This window comes from Podarcis cretensis, assembly GCF_951804945.1.
Source record: "Podarcis cretensis genome assembly, chromosome: 4".
Taxonomy (NCBI): domain Eukaryota; kingdom Metazoa; phylum Chordata; class Lepidosauria; order Squamata; family Lacertidae; genus Podarcis; species Podarcis cretensis.
This window is the reverse complement of record NC_137173.1, coordinates 72,398,929-72,419,559: the sequence shown is the minus strand read 5'-3', so window position 1 is coordinate 72,419,559 and position 20,631 is coordinate 72,398,929. Positions and strand designations below refer to the sequence as shown.

At 41.6% G+C, this 20,631-nt stretch overlaps 1 long non-coding RNA gene across 3 annotated transcripts in view; it reads right to left on the bottom strand.

The window, feature by feature from the left end:
* Positions 1-20,631, bottom strand: part of LOC307214359 — a 55,522-nt gene that overhangs the window by 23,844 nt on the left and 11,047 nt on the right. The window lies entirely within an intron of this gene.

Sequence of the window (20,631 nt, the reverse complement as noted above, 5' to 3'; positions counted from 1 at the left end):
TAAACTATAATGTGGGTTTCCATTCATTCCAGTGAAATTTGTAGTAATTAGCTTTATATTCATTTCTGGCACTAAACACACACAGCCCACATTAAATTTACTATCTCCATGAGGAATGGTGTAAAATACGCATTGCCCCTTCAGCTTCAAAGCAGTGCATGCTTTTTTATTGGAGAAAACCTCTCTCATTAAATGCAAACAGGCAGTGGTCATGCACTTAAATCTAGGCAGTGATAGCCGTTGGAGGTGCATTCTGGTCAAATCCACACCACATATTTAAAGTAGTACCATACCACTTTAAACAGTCATGACCCCCCCCCCCCCGCCCCAGAATCCTGAGAAGTGTCGTTTGTTAAGGGTGCTGGGAATAGAAGAGCCAACCCCCCCCCACAAAGCTATGATTTCCAGAGTTCACTGAGAAGAAGGATTGTTAAACCACACTGAGAATTGTAACTCTAAATGGAATGGGGCTTGAAGTGGTGTAACAGCATCTTAAATTCATGGTACAGGTGTGACCTTAGACTTTGAAGAATGGCTTCTGCTTGGCTGAGAGGCAGAAGAACTGTCTGCACTGCCACAATATTATATCAGATAACCGAGACACATATTACATTTAACAAGATTGATTCTAGCACTCACAGCCAAAAAATTATGTATGTTATTTTTTAGTTCAAAATCTGGTGTGTGGGTGGAGGAGAGAAGGTGGACAAAAATTCATGGTTAAGTGGGAGCTGGAGTTGCAAAATTGGAGCTTCATCCCTGTCAGGACAATGCTAGGCCATCATTTATCATTTAGTCCTGGGGCTATGGGGGAAAGTATATGCTAACTATTAGCTGGTGGCACCAGGAGGAGCTTCAAGAACCACCAGCGGTGAGTTCTTCTCCTCCTGAAGGAATTTTGTCATCTCCTGAAAAATCAGCTAAAGCTGCATCTTCATTTTTGCCACATGGATGGGGTGGCGACTCTCTCTCTCTCTCTCTCTCTCTCTCTCTCTCTCTCTCTCTCTCTCTCTGTTTAGTACTAAAATCACAGTGTGTGCATTTGTGCTTACACATGCGTATATGAATTTAATCAGCTTGCATTGACTTCTATACGACCAGCTCCTTAAATGAATTTAGGACTGCAGCCTTCATTTTGATGTCCTTGTGTTCCTACAGAGTCACTGAAGCACAGCTCAGGATTTGTACTTTATTAAGATCAAGTCAATGTTATGACCATGTAACAACAAGAGTATAATAGGGGGCAGACGAGAGATAAGAATGCAGCTAATCTAAAGGCTGTTCCACAAAAGCTCATTATGACTTGAAAGAACCATAAGCCTACTCACAGTGATGTCTAAAGCATGTTGCAATGTTGCATATTGCACCTGTTCTAATAGCATTCACTGTAAGACTTAGCCCTGGATTGTTGCTTATCTCCACCCTCCTGTGGGATTTCAGAGAAGGCAGAGGAACCACCACGTTCTTGCTCTTGTCCCAACGGTTCACTCTATGGAAAAGAATACTTTGGTGGCTAATTAGGGCAGCATCCAGTCTGTTTCATGCAGCAACACAAAACAGACGAAACATTGGAAAATCTCGCCTAAAAATATTGAGGTTCAAAGCAAAAATGTATCATGAGTCCTTGCCTACAATTACAATGATTAAATTAACAAGAACACATGGAAGGAAAAACAGAATGTGATCCAAAAAGATGGATTAAATAACCATGTGTCCTTCACAGCAATTTGTTTTGGGGATTTTTCCGCAATTCTCATCCAGTTTTCTCCCCAGATTTTGGTTTTTTATTATTACTATTATAAATATATACAAGCCATATAAAACTTATGGACACTAATAATAAGTGATCCATCTAATAGTCTATGAATAGACTAAGATTACTAATTCTACTACACAGTTCACATAATGAAATATTTTGCATGGCATTTTTTATACATTCATGTCTATGTTAAATTTCAGGCCACGTCCATTGGCCCTTGCCCATCGGTGTGGCATGGGTGGGTGTGCCATGCATGCTCCTCCAGCACATCCATCACCTAGCAACAGAAGAGGGGAGAAAAATGTATCCATGTTGTTAGGCAGTCCATGAGGATGGGTAAGGGGAGGACATGTGTATGTTGAGAACATTGTGGTGAACCCTCTTAATTATGACTCATTTCACTCTGTTTTTTATCAACGACGAGGATGAAAAGAGAAAAACTGTTTGCAAATGTGTTAGTGACATTTGGTAAGATGCTGTTACAGCATCCCATTTCCCTCTCTGCACTTTCCCACGAATGTGGACTCGCATAGACATGCCGCTGTCCATAAAGAGGGGAAAGTATTATTCATGGCAGAAGCACATCTGGGGTGAAAAGGCAATGATGGCTGGTAGTTATTTCCAAGCTTCATCCTATAACATAAACCTGGCTCAGATTGTAAGCCAGAAAACATGATCTGTCAGAGGAACGAGGTTGATTTTGGACTCTCCCATTTCCTCCACATATTGTTCTTTCAAACAGAATGAAACAATTAACAAATCTGTGGATCATCTGACTGACCTACTTGCCTAGGCAGCTTAAAACGTGAGTTGGCAGTTCCTGGAATACAGCAGCAACAGCCACAGTCCTCTGTTCCATTGGCTGCATCACAGAGCTCCTTTTCATCATGAAGTTTCTGCCACTGTCTTTAATGAGTTGCTGATTGCATGTTGTACTGCTCATATGAATAGACCACATGTCTGTGCCGAAAAAGATAAAAAGAAAAGCACAACGTATTACAAATTGGAGCTAAGATATTGCTTGCCACTGCGGGTGAACCTGGACGGCAGATTCAATATAACAGCTGCATGGAGTTTGTATGAAAGCACTTAAAAGTGTAGGATTTCAACATGGTTCATGTCACTTTGAAAGGCTTTTAGCCTGTGTAATGGTCCACAAACAGACAGTGTCTGCACTCCAGCATGATGTGAGTTGACAGAGATTGTTGTCCCAACATTGCATGCCTATGTGTCAGTCACTGGACCACAACTAAGAACTTTTTTATAAAAAAAAAATCAGCCACATTGGGGCCTTCACACAGCTAAGTATTTTTTGGGAAGCATCTACCACTGATATTATTTTTTTGTAATCTTTACTCTTAGATCTTATTATGATATACGTACCAATTGTTCAAATTCTTTTTGGTACTTCTTAATCTATTGTTTATGGCCACTTTTGTAATTATGTAAATCTTCTCCTGTTGTAAGCCACCTTGAGCATGGTTTTAACTATCAAAATAATGGTGATGATATAGCCCCTGTCACTTGTAGGTCCTTTTGCATTTTCTTCATTGGAATAAATCTGGCCAATCACATAAGTTGAAGCAGTTCACAGCAGACTTGCGCTTCAATGTTTCTACACAAGAGGAGGCTACCGATTACAACCCCTCCTTCCACATCAAAGCAGGATCTAGCATACTCCAGCACTACAAGGGCTTACTGCTTGGACAAGGTGTCTGTGAACTATGAGCTGGATGTCCAGCTGATGATTATCTATTTATTTTCAGAGGTCCAGTTGGGTATACTCAAAGTAACTGTGCATGGAGGAAAATAATCCTTTAAATGAAACACCTTATTTGCATCACTAGTCAAATCTTTCTCCTCAGATGTTTCTTTTTCCTGGTATAAAATGTAAAGAGCATCAAGATGTCCATCTGTCATAGAAACTTCAGCTGAGATCCTTGCATTGCAGGGGGTTCGGCTAGTTGACCCTTGGGGTCCCTTCCAACTCTACAATTCTGTGGTTCTGTCTAAACCAAAAAGGTCTTTAACAGAGATGGTTTTCCCTTGAAAGGATTCTTATAAATTTAAGGAGTCTTCTTCTTCTTCTTCTTCTTCTTCTTCTTCTTCTTCTTCTTCTTCTTCTTCTTCTTCTTCTTCTTCCCCACCCATCTGGCTTGGTTTCCCCAGCCACTCTGGGCAGCTTCCAGCAAAATATAAAAAATAATAAAATCTCCCTGATATCTGATGGGAAGGTGTTCCAAAGGGAGGACACCACTGCCGAGAAGGCCTTCTGCTGGATCCCTGTAACTTTACTTCTCAAAGTGAGGCAACTGCCAGAAGACCCTTAGAAGTGGACCTCAATGTCTGGGCTGAATGATGGAGGTGGAGACGCTCCTTCAGGTATACTGGGCTGAGGCCATTTAGGGTTTTAAAGGTCAGTACCAACACTTTGAATTTAACTTGGAAACATGCTGGGAGCCAATGAAGATTCTTTAGGACTGCTGTTATATGGTCTTGGTGGCCACTCCCAGTGGCTAGTCTAGCTGCTGCATCTTGGATTAGTTGCAGTTTCCGAGTCACCTTCAAAGGTAGCCCCACGTAGAGTGCATTGCAGTAATCCAAGTAGGAGATAACCAGAGCATGTACCACTCTGGCGAGACAGTCTGCGGGCAGGTAGGGTCTCAGCCTGTGTACGAAATGGAGTTGGTAGACAGCTGCCCTGACACATAATTGACCTGAGCCTCCATGGACAGCTGTGAGTCCAAAATGACTCCCAGGCTGTGCACCTGCTCCTTCAGGGGCACAGTTTCCCCATTCAGGACCAGAGAGTCCCCCACACCCATCCACCCTCTGTCCCCCAAGAAAAGCATTTAGTCTTGTCAGGGTTCAACCTGAATAATAAACCAATAAACCAATAAATTAATAAAACAAGCAGCTGTTTTCATGTTTTGTCTTTGAGATGTCTCAGAGCTCCACTGCACAGTTCCAACATAAAAACAATTCTATGTCAGAACAAGCACACAAGCCACAATTGTCAGTTCACTTGTGCTGAAGTGGGTCCTCATACCATGGCTAACTTTGTGAAGCTTGATTCCAAGTTGTCAATTCCAGCACATGGGGTGGGGGATAATCTCCTTTTGGGTAGATTCCATGAAACCCATGCAAAGCATGCTTGAGTGTATGATCTTTAAAATGTGTAAAGATGTCAGACTATCACACAGAGAGCATAAGTGTGCACTGAGTAGATTGATGAGAACCCAAATGACAGCTTTAAAAGTCATTCCCCAACTATTTCTGTAGCCTTTGAAAGAGGGTGGTTTTCTTTTGAAATCTTCACTTGTGTACTCACATTCAGTTGAGAGAAATTTCCCACACAGTTATATCCTTCTCTTTCAAGCTCAGACTCTTTATTCTATAGAAATCAATGCAAATTAAAACCAGCTGATTACATGTATAGGGAAATGTAAATGTGGCACAGAGAAATATATAAAGGAACAATATTCAAAACAAAAAAGAGGCTCATTTCATCTCATTGGAAATCTACTCACACAGAATGATCTGCCTATCTCTGGGGATGCAGGCTATGAATAAAGCTATTTTCCGACCCACTGCATGCCTCAATATAGCTGCCACATTTCCGGGGTCAATGCGCATGGAACTGGCAGCACATTTTAAAGCCGTGGAGGCAAGCAAGTTTCTGCCAACATACACTCCCTCTAACTGTGGGCAGACTAAGCCAAGAATTGCCTCCTCCAAGTGGCTGTGCCCCCAGGAATGCTTGGGATCTACAGAGGGATCTTTAATCAAGCTGAATCTATGGTCAGCTCAAGATCCATGATCAGTCATTACCATAACAATCATATCACATACCCACCAACATTTCTCCATTGTAAATAGGAACATCCCAAGGGAAAGCAGGACAAATAAGAAACTGGGATGGCTTCTGTAAATCCAGGACTGTTCCTGGAAAATAGGGACACTTGGAGGGGCTGATATCACATATTTTAAGATAATGTTTGTAGAGACACCATGAATGAGAGTCCTCTGCACTTGTGTTTGGGACATAAGAAAGCTAGTTCTATGACACACTAGACTGAATAGCTTGTTAAGGAACTGACAGGCTGCTGATCGTGGTAGCTCTGAGGGGTTTCCAAACAATTCTCAGCACTCTTAACAAACTACAGTTCCCAGGATTCTTTGGGGAAAGCCTTGACGGTTAACATGGTACAAGAGTGCTCTAAATGTATGGTATAGATAAGGCCACAGTTTTATGGTATCTGGTAACAAGCATAACTGCAGTTTCTCCCTGGAGAAGGAGAAAGCTAAGCTTGTTTGTCAAACAATGGCAGGGGTCAGGGAGAGAACAGAGGCCAGTAGGTGCCCTCTGGGCCATAATGTAGAGTTTTGTTTTTGACTTGCTAGCTCTTATTACTGCCTAGTTTATTTAAAAACAACAACGAGAAGCATCTAGTTTTCACTGAGGAAGTGCAATAAATCAGATTTCCGTCTTTAATATAGTGAAATTGGTTAGCCTGCTTTCATGGGCGTGTATGTGATTATGAGTTTATGCTCTGTTGGTTTTATGTGACTGGTTTTATTGTGTATTGAATTTTTATTTTTTATATTGTCCACCACTCTGGGATTATTTTTAATGAAGACAAACAAACAGAATCTGGCTGACTTCAGTCTGACAGTTTAGCAATACCACATGACATATGCCTAGTTTCACTAAAAAGGAAGGGAACCTTGGAAGGTACTCTGAATACCTTGGGGTTCCTCAGTTTCTCCTCTCTGCTTGCTGCCTGCCCTCAGAAACCCTTTCATGGTCAATATGCAAAGCACAATTGCCCTTTGCCATCAGTGTTCAAATGGTGGAGAGGAAAACAAACAAACCCACCATACTCTGAACCCCGGAACTGGAACTAGACTACTCCTTTTCCCTCCTGCTGTCCCCTCACAAACACCTTCTGACCTGGTTGGGGCATGATGGCCAGAGTTCAGGGTTTGGTGGTCCTGCTGCCATAGACTTTCCCTCACTGTTAACTTCTAGAAACACTGAGAACCCCCCTAAATGACATCATTACTGACTGACACAGATAGGATCCTCTACAGGATGTCTTGGCACCAACTCTTCAAGCTCCTCCCATTATTTCTCAGGATCTGACCATCCACTCTAGGATACCTCCCCAGGGCGCATGGCAGTAACTTATGCAGAATAAGATAGCAAAAGGTGGAAGCTTTATATGATCTGAAGAGAAACCACATCAGAGCTTCCGAAAGAATTTTTTAATTTATTTATGTATGCTTTTTGAATTATGGTGCTGGAGGAGACTCTTGAGAGTCCCATGGACTGCAAGAAGATTAAACCTATCCATCCTTAAGGAAATCAATCCTGAGTGCTCACTGGAAGGACAGATCCTGAAGCTGAGGCTCCAATACTTTGGCCACCTCATGAGAAGAGAAGAGAAGACTCCTGGGAAGACCCTGATGTTGGGAAAGATTGAGGGCACATGGAGAAGGGGACGGCAGAGGCGAGAAGGTTGGACAGTGTTCTTGAAGCTACCAACATGAATTTCACCGAACTGTGGGAGGCAGTGGAAGACAGGAATGCCTGGTATGCTCTGGTCCATGGAGTCACAAAGAGTCGGACACGACTAAACGACTAAACAACAACAACAAAAATGTATGCTAAGGTGGCAGGAATAATAGTTTATGTGCAAAAATGGAAAGAAGAATTCCCAATGAAGAGGAGGAGTTTGGATTTTATATCCCGCTTTATCACTACCCGAAGGAGTCTCAAAGTGGCTAACAATCTCCTTTCCCTCCCTCGTCCACAACAAACACTCTGTGAGGTGAGTGGGCCTGAGAGACTTCAGAGAAGTGTGACTGGCCCAAGGTCACCCAGCAGCTGCATGTGGAGGAACAGAGACGCGAACCCGGTTCCCCAGATTGCGAGTCTACTGCTCTTAACCACTACACCACACTGGCTTATGAAGATTGGCTTATGAAGATGACAGAATATTATAATAATAAAAATAAGTGTGTGTGTGTGTGTGTGTGTGTGTGTGTGTGGTGTATCCTGCCCATCTGGCTGGGTTTCCCCAGCCACTCTGGGAGGCTTACAGCATATATAAAAACACAAGAAACATCAAACACCAAAAAGCAGAATATCCTATACAAGCAACGAACAAGCCAATAAACCAATAGAAACCAGTAATAATAACAACAACAACAATAACAACAATAAACAGTTTACAGTTATACCCAAATTAAAATAACTGCCAACCCCAACTAAACATTTAACCAACGCCAACGCAACAAAAACAAAACAGATGAGATGGTTAGACTGTGAAAATTAATGAACAGAATGAAGAAAAATTTCTTGAAGAATGGAAATATTTCATGGAATATTTGCAAAAAAAAACCCCCCACCTATGGCTATGCTATTAAAATATTATGGTTATGTTAAAACATATGTAGGATTTGAAGTATAGCAGCAGGTGAGAATTGCAGTTTAATCACTGATAATTAACACATATAATTGGTAAAATATAAGTAGCATAGGAGCTTTATAAGGTAAGAAAAGAACATCATGGAAGGATGGATGGGAAGTCAATGAATATGAGAGATTTATTCTGAGGGTTGTTTAAAAGAATTTGTAAAATTTGAAAAGTTAAGAAAAAGGTTATATTTAAAAAGTAAAATACGATAGCAAAACAAATAATGTAGAATTGGCAGAAACCAAACTGTGGCAGAAGAGGAAAAGTGATTATAGTGATGATGATGATGATAATTATAATTATAATTATTTATTATTTATACCCCACCCATCTGGCTGGGCTTCCCCAGCCACTCTGGGCGGCTTCAAACAAAATATTAAAATACCGTAATACAAGTCAGAACAGAAACAGCATTCTTACACCCCTATGTGTCAGGCCTTTAACACAGTACAGTGGTACCTCAGGTTAAGTACTTAATTCGTTCCGGAGGTCCGTACTTAACCTGAAACTGTTCTTAACCTGAAGCACCACTTTAGCTAATGGGGCCTCCCGCTGCTGCCACGCCGCTGGAACCCGATTTCTGTTCTCATCCTGAAGCAAAGTTCTTAACCTGAAGCACTATTTATGGGTTAGCGGAGTCTGTAACCTGAAGCGTATGCAACCTGAAGCATATGTAACCTGAGGTACCACTGTATCTGCCACTGGGTGAAGTGCTTAAAATCTATGGCATTATCAGTGAAATGCTCTTGCTTTCTTATATAGAGCCCTGTTGTAAAAACTGCGGGGGGGGGGGAATCATTACCAGCTGACTTTGTAGATGCTATCAAGCTAGCTCAGTATATGACTAATAACTTACTCAAGAAAAATGCCTGTAAACTAGACATAAAGGATTATTTGCTAAAGTTGCTTTATTAAGTTACTATGAATACATCAGAGACTCACGTGGTCTTTTTTTAGATATGTCCCCAATGGAATATGTTATGAGTTATTTGCTGATTTGTAATCACAAGCACATATGTAGGATAAGTCGTTTGGATGGCACACAAAAGGAGAAAAACGTATAAGCTATTAACTTAAGTGTCATCTATTCAAAGTCAAAAATGAAAAACAGGCTTAGATGGCATTAGTCTTAAATAAGAACCTTATTAAATGCAAGGAACTCCAAGCAAATTTCATAGAAGGGTACATAACATGGCCAACCACCATTGCTTATAAATCCAATAATTTTTTCTAAATCTCAAGGTATTTCACATAGCCCCCCCACTCCGCAAGTATGAATGCTCAGATTGTGTACATGATAAGAAACATTTAGGCATCTGTTATGTGTTCTTCGACTGAGATGATGATAAATGGATAATTTGCATATGAATGTGGGGAATGAAAACAATTCATGGCCATAATGTGCACCATGCCTTCAGTGCTCTAATCAGGCCAGAGAAGAATGCTTGGGTTTTCTTCGTTTACCAAACATGATTTAGAAACTGTCATTTGAATTGAAGCAAACTGTAGATTCTTGGAACTGGTATAAGATTAAACCAAATTTTGTTAACCATAAATGCAGATTCCATATTTTGGAAATGCAATCCTTTGCCTGTAGGTATCTCCCATCTCTTCAGAGTGATTCTCAGTTTTCCCCCAAACAACATTCCTGCTTGGGTTTTCTTTCCTTGTCTCCTCCCACAGTTTCCACTAACTGATATTCAGAAACATACTGCCTCCAACAGCAAATGCAGAACATAACCACCATGGTTAGTAGCTACTGACAGCGTTATCCTCAGGAATTTCTCTAATCTTCTTTTAAAGCCGTCCATGTTGGTGGTCAACACTATAACTTTTGGGAACGAATTCTATAATTTAACATGTTGGGGAGGAACTACTGTAGAGTGGAACCTTTTCTATGGGCCTAGGCTTCTCCCATGATGTGTGATTTACATCCCAAGGGGGAGCAGCCTATGAACATAGAACAGGCTCACCTCAACAGAGGCTCCTCCATAATGCATGGACAGCAGGGAGGCAGTGTTGATGGAGATGAAATGGTGGGGTCAGGGCCAGATAATGTGGCCCTAGTCTCCTGCTCGCACCATTGATAATTGAGTAGGGAATAATTAAACGGGGGGGGGGGGGAGAGAGAGAGAGAGAGAGAGAGAGAGAGAGAGAGAGAGAGAGAGAGAGAGAGAGATAAATGAGAGAGGAGTATTTCTAGCTGGAATAAACTGAAATTGAGAATTTGCTTCTGTTGAATTCTGGCAGACTGGGATGGAGCCAAGGGGCATGGAGGATGAGAAACAAGTTGCTCCCCAGAAAATTGATGTAGGCTGTGCTGTCTGCACATATATGAATGCCTGTTGACCTCCACATATGCTGGGTTTGTAAATAAAGTAAATATCGCAAAGATGTTGTAAGTCTTTACTGCTCTAATCCCAAGGAAGCTAAAAGCTGTCATGCTGCTTCTGGAACTTCTCACCATTTGGGGAAATGGGGAATGCATGATAGTATATCAGCAATATTTTGGGGTAAGCAGCATGAAGACAGTGATCTTTGTGGTTCTGTTTTCAGATTTATGTGTTTATATGATGCAGCCATCTTGCTGAAGCTGATCAGGTCTGGAACTGCTCAGTTGCTGGACAGGAGACCGAGTGGGAACTGCATATATTTTAAGGTTACCAGATTTTTTTCAAATAATCCAGGGACACTTTTTTTAAAAAAAGAGAAAAAAGTTATTTTAAAAAAGTTAAATAAGAAGTAATATCTTCTCTTCCATGGTCTCTGTCGCGTGGCCTTCCTCTGGGCCCCGGCCTGCTCTCTTGGATTGCTAGCTGCCGTGGAGTAGGCTTGGGTCGGGCCTGGGCTTGGCCACATATCCTTGCCCTCCTGGTGCTCTCCTACCTCTCGTCTTCAGCGGCAGCGTGGCAAGGTCAGGGCTCCCCTCTTTTTTCTCCTTCCTCTTTCTCTCTCTTCCTTCTCCTTCTCCTCTCCTCCTTCTCCCTGTGTCGGCTCCAGGGTTTTCCTGGCCCCGGAGTGCCACTGGGCAGTTGGCTGGGTGGCCAGGCGCTCTTGCTCCTGGCTCGATTTGTGTTGCGGTTTCAGCAGTTCCCCCAGTTGACGCACCGGGTGTCCCCAGTTCCCCCTCAGCAGTGGCAGTGGCAGCGGCAGTCTCAGCAGCCCAGAGCCAGCCTGGCAGCGCAGTTGGCTCTGGCTGGCTTCAGGAGCTGCTTGCTGCCATGGTGCCTGCCATTTTGGCTCACTGGAAGTCCCCATATGATGTGTCTTGTACCGTTGATCAATCACGCAACATTCATTCCCTACTAATAAATCTACAACACTTAAAATATAAATCTGGGGACATTAAATGAAATCCGGGGACATTCCGGGGACAGATTTTGTCCGGGGACAGATTTGTAAATCCGGGGAATGTCCCCGGGAAACGGGGATGTCTAGCAACCATAATATTTCTTGCTTTGAGTTCTGCGATGGAAGAAAGGTGAGACATGGAGAGATAGTGCTGGAGTGGATTTGGATTAGGCAGAGCTGTCCCTCTGCTCAGCACTGCCTGGCTGTGCCACTGAGTGTGCCAGGCTCCACTGGGAGAGAGGCTCCCTTGCCATGGGAGCTCCCCTGGCCCAAAGCACAGGCCAGCAGAAGCTACCACCAGTGTTTTCTCTGCTAGAGGTGGTTGGCTGAAACCACCAAATGGGATGTTTTGGCGGCAGAGCTGAGCCAACCAAGGATCTTCTGGTTCCCAAGCCAATTCAGCTATTGGCAGGTTGTGGTGAAGACTTGATCCAGGCTTGTTTGCTGCACCAGCGTGAAGCTGGAACAAGAAACATGAGCAATTTTCTTGCCTCCTCCCCACTTCCGATGTGGTGCTCACATAAGCCCCACTGCTGCCCAAGGATTGTGCCCTAGGATTTTAAAATCATTTGAGATTTTAAAATAATATTAAACTTTAAATGCTAAGATAAAATAAAACATTTGCTCCCAAAAAAGTATGCAGGCAACATCTCAGCACTCATGGTTAAAAAACAACAACAGTATGATATAAAAGAGCACTTCAACTGAGCTGCAAAATGAAAATGTACCCAGATCGCTGTCTTGCCCTGCCTGTTCAGAAGTAAAGACCTGTAACAGATGACCAAAAAGATGGTCAAACTTTATTTGCAAGGATTTTGGGAATATATGTATATTCAGTTTCTCATCCTTAACCTACTAGGTCATACTTAGCTGTCAGTAGATTGTAGCTCTTTCTTTTTTAAGAGGAGACATATTTGGTTTAGCATGAACACATTGCAGAGAAGCTAAATATTCCAGGGAAGAAGTTGACAAAGATTAACCTTTAGTATTCTCTGAAGCTTCCTTTTCAAAAACTGATTCATATATGATTTCTCCTCTCCATGATGTTCCAGGCTGTTTGATTTAGTAACTGCATTGCCACTTGTTGGTTGAAAAAGAGAAGAAATGAATGGGATGGGCTCTGACGTCTTCAAGGACTACATATGGTGGTGCTTTCACCATAAATGAAGTCATCCCAATGGGGAAAAGTGTTCCTGCTCAACCTGCTCTCTCAAGCATACTCTAAGATGCAACATGTGCAGAGAAATAGTTCCTCAAGAATAGTTTTTAAGGGTCTAAAGCATCTTCTTCTACCTGGTGCCCTCCAAATATTTTGGACTACAACTCCAGGAACATAGGAAGCTGTCTTATGCTCAATCAGACCTTTGGTCTACCGAGCTCAATATTGTCCACATTGACTGCCAGCAGCTCTCCAGAGTTTCAGGCAGGAAATCTTTTCCAGTTCTGGATCCATCTTCACATAAAGCAGATGCTGTACCACTGAGCTACAGTACTTCCCTTAGTCCCACCATCCCTGACCATTGGTCATGCTGGCTGGGGCTGATGTGGATTATAGTCCAAACATCTGGAGGACACCAGGTTCAGGACAGCTGATTTAAATATTATTGAGGGAAACATAATCCTAGAAAGCTCTATAGACTTTTTCACTATCACGGCTCTATGAAGAAAGGAGCGATTGGGATAGTGTACAATCTCAGGATGGAAAAATCCTGGCTAATGTACCACACACACATCTGGAAGTTGCTGCCTTTGACAGATATGGACCTTGTTCCAGCATCAATATGTGTTCAAGGATTTGCTTGACTTGCATTACTCATAATTATTAAAAACACTACTAATTTAACAGTTAAAACAAAACACCTGAGGATTCATATTCTGACAACTATGAATAACCTCCTCAAGTGAGTTCTTCTACAGGGTCTTTTTTTTTTGGGGGGTGGTTCCTCTCTCTATTGTCTTCACATAGATTTGCCTTCCTCCACCAGCTGCAATCTCCTGCTTTCCTCCAATAAAAGCCTTATGTCTCCAACATTTTGAAGGGCACGCACCATTAGTCAAAGTTGCACTTGTTCTACAGATGTTGAGAGAACGAGGGGACTTGAGAGTCAGGTATGTTTGCAACTTGTTGAAACGAAGACAGTGAGAGAAAATGGACTAGCCTTCACTATGGATGCAAATATTGGGAAGCTATTCACTATGAGGGAGATTTGCCTTACAGAATGCAAATGTGAACATTATTGTTATTAATAGTGGTATTTTAGTAGGATAGAAATCTTACTATATCTCCATATATTTTAAAAAAGGAATGGCTTCACAGGTTCCGTTCCAGTTGTGATGCAATGAATACATTAGGAAGAGGATCAAATTCTAGAAGGAAGAGATGAGAGAACCTCCCTTGGTTTGATTATGAGCATTCAGGAAAGTGCTTTCCATTTCTGTTTGGTTCTGCTGGCTCATCTATTCTCCTCATCATATTGGCCTCCAGAAATTTTAATGCCTAGGCCTAGTTATGGTGGAAAGCCACTTGGGAATTCAGTCTCCCACTCCCACAATAAAGTACATGTGAGTGAGGGATGACTTCGGTTTTGGTCTGATAACATGTTTGCAAGTAATCATAGAGAGAATTGACCCAAATGGAGACGTTTCTCATGAAACAAAATGCTCATTGTTGATTATCTGTTTGTATAATTAATAGAAATCTGTGTGAATTTCAGTGAAAGGGCTAATGTTACATAACTTCTGTGTAGGTGTCTTCAAAGCTTTGTAGTTCATGTAAGCCCTTTTTCTCCGTCAGTATACAAGTTGTGGAGAGAGAGAGTCTGTGATGGTAGCAGGTTGTATAGCAGGGGTGGTGAACCAAATGCAGCTCACCAAGCATCTCTATCTGGCCCTCAAGACTCCCCCCACATCACACCCACTTCCCAGCAATGCTCTGCCTCCCCAGGTCATGCTCTCAGCAGTCCTGCTTCACATCCTCAAGTGTTTTTGCTTGACTGGGACATGCCCCTGAACTCTGGCCATGCCCTTTGCTTGCCTAGATGGAGAACAAAAGAGTTGTGGGTAGAAACTAGCCTACTGCACAAAGGTAAAATTTACCTCACATCTGCCTCTGGCCCATCCTACTACTTGGATTTGGGGAAACAGGACAGAACCATTTTCAGGTCAGGAGAACAGCCACCTCCACATTACTTTAGCAGTGGGTGTTGTCTAAACAAGTAACTGGGGAAGGTTTGGATTGAGCTGCAGTGCTAGTTCTATACTGAACATTTCTCCTGCATTTTTTCGATCCTCCTCCATCACTTGAAGAGAAAAGAGTTTGCATCAAAGGGGAGTACATGGTCAATCCTTTTGAGAGACACACCCTACAGTTTCACACGGGAGCCTTTCTGAGCCCTGTCTGGAAATGAACCTTTGTCATGTGCTCTAACTAGTAATGTGCCAAAATTTGCCCTCAAATTTCTCAAAAGCTTCCTCCCCCTGTGAAAGAGGCTTCCACTTTTTAAAAAATGCTCAGAGCATTGTAGAATTTCTTTAGAATTCCAGTGGGTGTAGAGTTTACCATCACAAAGTAGCCAAGGCCGGCATAAGCATACTTCTTTCCAGTAAACACATTTGCAGCACTCTGCAGCCTCCTTGGCTTTCTGATCTGAAAACATCCCATAGACAATCTTAAGTCATGAAGTCTTCCCCTGGTTTTAATGGGAATGCATGCACCTGGGGAGGCTGCAGAGTGTACACCATGGGAAAGATGATTTATAGAAAGAAAAAACTCCACTAGAACTCCGCTAAATCACATCAAAAGTAAGATCAGTGCATGAAGAAACCTGCACCTCACCTATGAGAATTTCACACATTTTTCCTCTCCCCTTTGATAGTTTTCAAATGTAATTTCTTTTCTTATTAATTGATAGGGAATGCTTTTTCAAAATGCTGGATATATGTTTTAGCACCACATTAGTATAGAACACACCTTAAACAAGTCATTACTGCTGTTTATTAATCAAGGAAACACTCGAATGAACAAACCACTGCAGGGAATATTCTTGCTTAACTGAAAGCAACTGTGATGTCATTCCTTGACAATGTAAATCCTTGATGTCATTGACCCCCCCCACATTTTTTGTGCTTGCCCTATTCCCTTAGCATTTGCTGAACGAAGCAGTTGGTGTAGCCTCCAACATGAATCCCAGTGCTGAAGACTGATTTATACCAGAACCCCATGCGCAGGCAGTGTTGTGCTTTCTCTCCAGAATTTTGTCACATCCTGTTTTGCATACCTTATATAAATGTATTTTCCACACAGGGAGGATATGGTTTGTTTTGATCATCATCTCAACAGCAGAGCCAAGCCAACTGAAGAAAAACAGATTGAATGTCTTTGTCCACTGCATTTGATTGATTAGGCATATCTGTACATAAGTAAATTCAAACATGAAGTACTCTGAGAAGTAGATTTTTAGATTCAAGGTCCTTTGCCTGTCTGAGAAATTTGAAAATAAATTTTAAACAAAATTTCACAGTCCAGGTCTGATTCTACTGAAAATGGGACTTATTTTAACTATCTCAACAGTTTCTACCCCAAGTTAGGACAAAGGAATGCAGTTTCAGATATGTCAGTGAAACATGTTCCAACACCTTTTTAGCAGTCTGAAATTCATTTTCTTGCTTTGTTGACATTGTATGTCATTTAGCAAAATTGCATCCAGAAAAAGAGGATTTTTCATAATAGCATTTTCCATTAGGAAAAATATTTATTGAAGATTTCCTTTCCCAGCTCTTGCCATGATTTTGTCATAGACTTGCAAGAAACAGTGCAGTGAAAACAGTAGTTGTCTGGGAAATGAACTGACACAGTTCCATTTTCTTAGGAAAAGTAATTACTGGAAGTTTTCTCCAGTATACCATTTATTTTATGCTAAGCCCCGCCTGCAAAATCCGAATCTATTATGTTAGGGCTACACTCAGACAGCACTTTATTCCATTTTCCAGACGTTTCCTTGCCTGATAATTTCCACATTTTATATAATCTCTAAGAGAATGTAAACACTACTTATGGAAAAATAGCAGAATCTAGCAGAAGTTTAGCACCCATTCCTGTGTTATTTGCTTCCAGAAAGAAATCCATTTGCAACCCAGTTAACCCAGACAATCACAGAGGTTTTGCATTGTAATTTCATGTGATAAAATTGGGAGCAGTATTCTGGCATGCAGATTGTTCCTGCCATTTAAAAAGTTAGTGTTACATGGCATTATATCAGTCCAAAAGCCACAGTTCCATAAAATACCAGGTAAAGCAGGTAAATGCAATGTAAATGGAAGTTAAAAGCCAGGATAAAAATTCTAGCATTATGACTGGGAAAACTAACACAATAATCCCCACATCTGAAAATACTCTAGGTCTTCTCCTAATTTGAGGACCAATTCTTATGATTCACATTCTGACATTCAAACTTATTCTACTAGTTGGTATCTAGTAGTAAGGATGAGGTCAAATTGTTTATCTCTTTGTCTCTGAACAGGTAACATAAAAATAGAGTATTGTTATGGCTGCTGGTTGACTGTTCCTTTGTTTAGGAATTCATAACCTAGAATGGATGGCCAATATTTTCTTAGTGGGAGTTGATAGAAGATACTTGGTTATCTCGCTACCTTGCTACCTACCATTTATTGATTAGATCAATGAAGGTACTGTTGGACTGTGCACACCACTACAGCCTTCGTATGTTGAGTGGGAAGGTCCGAGGTGGATTGTAAGACCATCCAGCTGAATGTGCTTGCAGTTTTCTGTGACTGTGAAGCCTGATCACAGAGAGTTTGGAGGCTCTCTGTTTCAGATATTTCCATATCCGTTATGCTCCACTGCATTTTTATCTGGAAGGGTATAATAACATAACCTCGTTTCTGGGTTTGTTTGTTTTTCCCCAATCAAGTCAAAAGGCAATATTTGGTGTGGAATGAAGAAAATTACTTCTTGCTCATGCCTATTAATTGATAGAGTATTTTAAATGTAACACGAGCCAAGCCAAATAAGTCAGAAACGTAAAACCGCCTAGCCAAAGTCCTATGATATTCAGTATATAAAGTATTACTAAATGGAAATTTGAGGCCTATTAGTGCAACCAAAATCTGAACACCTGTCAAATTAGCTTTCATAGTTATATTTAATGTAGCATTCTGGATGACTGTTCCATAATCCTGTTAAAATTTAGTTGAAGTTATTCCAGTCCTTCTGTCTAATAAAAGGTACTTGTTTAGCCCAGAAAACTGACATGTGTTCAGATTTCAGTTGTGTGTGTGTGTGTGGCAGAATGACCTCAGAACAGGGACAGATGAATCTGATAATTGGTGTCTTTCACTTTCTCCCTTTTTTATTTTACATATAACCTGACTCTTTTCTGTGTCCTTCACTATGTTATACATGTGATTACCAAGAAGACGAGAGAGAAAAACCCATAATGGTGGTGGCAGCATATGCCTTTCATTACCTCATTCTAAGATGCTGCAACTACACTTGAGCAAATCAAGTTCCATTGAACCCAGTAACTCATGTGTGTGCAAAATGTATGGGTTGTTGGGTATGTATATCACTTGTGTGCATGCCATTTAATATTAAAAGAAATGTGCACCAATCAGGCAGGGAAGGAGATGAGTAGCCAGGAGTGTAGGGCAGGTATGGATGATCTCATTTCCACGCCATGCTTCAGTGATACTCAAGTGTTATATTTGGGCAAGCTATATATCTGGCTGAAGGAGGCTGTGGATTGCAGCCTTGTTGCATAATTGACAATAGTAATTGTGATCCTATGACTTGCATTCTCTCCTACATGATGTCAGTTAAGGCTTTACAGATGGTAAATAATGAGAGGCCTCAAGCAATAGGGAGAAAATGAATGGTGTAATCAGAAATTGATGCCTCCTTGTGGAACTTGATGAGATGCAGGTTTTAAGCTTCAGTCAATATTGCTGTCATGCTGTTTGGAGGCAGCTGTAATTGATTAATCTGTATCAAAATGTCACATGATCAGCAAGTGGCTCTGATCTAATTGAAACAAAATATTTTTCCCCTATTAGAAACTTAAAAGAGAATCATTTAATGAAAATAGCCAAGAGCACTGATCTACTCAACTTTCCATATGTTCCACCTACGGCTTAGCATTCCAATAATAAATTAATTGAACACAGTCAAACATTTTTCTAAAATGGTGGAAATCAAACTAGAATCAAATAGAATCACAAGGGTAATTTGATAGAGGTATCAGATATTGCTTCATGTACTGCCTAGCACCATGTCCGTATGATTTGTTTTCTGCACTGGTGCATCAACCTTTGTACTTTTTGGTTGCATGTATGAGTTTCGGTTAGGGACACAGGTGGCGCTGTGGGTAAAACCTCAGTGCCTAGGACTTGCTGATCATAAGGTCGGCGGTTCGAATCCCCACTGCACCAGAAGAACATCTACGGATCAAAAGGACATACATTGCAGAAATCCTTGGCCAGACTGTCCCTGTAATCTTAGACTAGGGGCTCATTCTGCTTGTCCCACCACTTTCCGCTGGGAAAATCCCATCTTTAAAGCTGAATTGGAGCAGACATCAATCGGGTTTTCTATAGGAAGAGTTAGTTTTCCTGGAGAAAGCAGTGTGGTAAATGGAAAACTGCTCAGACCCATGCCTAAGAAGCATGGGACAAGCTGAAAGCAGCTGGGACCTGTGCTTTCTAGTGCATCTGAATGGGACACATCTGTAGGCAGCCTAAGGAAAAACCACCTACCTTGAGCCTGCCCATAAAAAGCAAGTCTAGAGTGAGAGACCAAGGTGATGTCTGCTGCTTCTAGGAACTCTTCTCATGAAACTTTTGTGGGTGAGCTGAAAGTTTGTTGGACCCTGGGTGAGAAGCCAGAGGCTGAGAGGGAGGGTGTATCAGTCAGAAGGAAAATGAATCAATATTGATTTACAATTATATTAGTAACTTTGTATTAATGTAACACTTTTATATGTAACACTGTATTTTGTAATATTTTCTTTAAGTTGTCTGTTGTTGCTTCAGTTTTCTGCATACTGCTTAGAGATATTTCAAATGCATTTAGCGGTGTGGAAATCAAACAATCACTCAATCAATTCAATGTTTTGCTTTTTCACATTGAACTGAATGGAACATGCTTTTGTTTGCAAATGTGCCAATTGGCTTGATAAGGTTGGTGGTGCCTGCCTTACACCATGCCTGAGCAAAACATCTCCCTCCAGAGCCACAAGGTTACATACATGTTTCTGAAAGATAGAACACACAGCTGCAGATGTGGGATGCCTTGTCTTGGAAGTTTTTCAGTGAAAAGGTAAAGGACCCCTGGACGATTAAGTCCAGTCAAAGGCAACTATGGGATGCGGCGCTCATCTTGCTTCAGGTCGAGGGAGCCGGCGTTTGTCTTCAGACAGCTTTCTGGGTCATGTGGCCAGCATGACTAAACTGCTTCTGGTGCCATGGGACACTGTGACAATTGTCAGAGGGTGTGGAAACTCTGTTTACCTTCCCACCGCAGTGGTACCTATTAATCTACTTGCGCTGGTATGCTTTTGAACTGCTAGGTTTGCAGAAGCTGGGACAGAACAACGGGAGCTCACCCCATTGCATGGATTTGAACCACCAACCTTCTGATTGGCAAGCCCAAGAGGCTCAGTGGTTTAGAGCACAGCGTCGCCTACATCCCTAGGTTTTTAAGGAGTAAAGCAATGGGTGGGGAAACAGGAAAGCATCTCTCCTCTGCTGCTTTTCCTCTTCCAATCACCCCTCCCAACACTGCTTTTCAGAAAAGGCATGTACTGTTCAGTTGTCCCTTGCACATATTCATGTGTAATGTGCAAGTTGAGCCCTTAATACTTGTACTCCTTTCGGCAAATGGGATGAACTTGATTGTTTGCATCAGGAAATAAAGCTTTTTGAAATCTCCTCCTTGGCAACCTTTCATCCTGGACTTTGCAATATAGTTCTCTGGAAGAGAGTGATGGGCTATCATGTTTGCCAAAAGCTCAACTATTTCCAGCA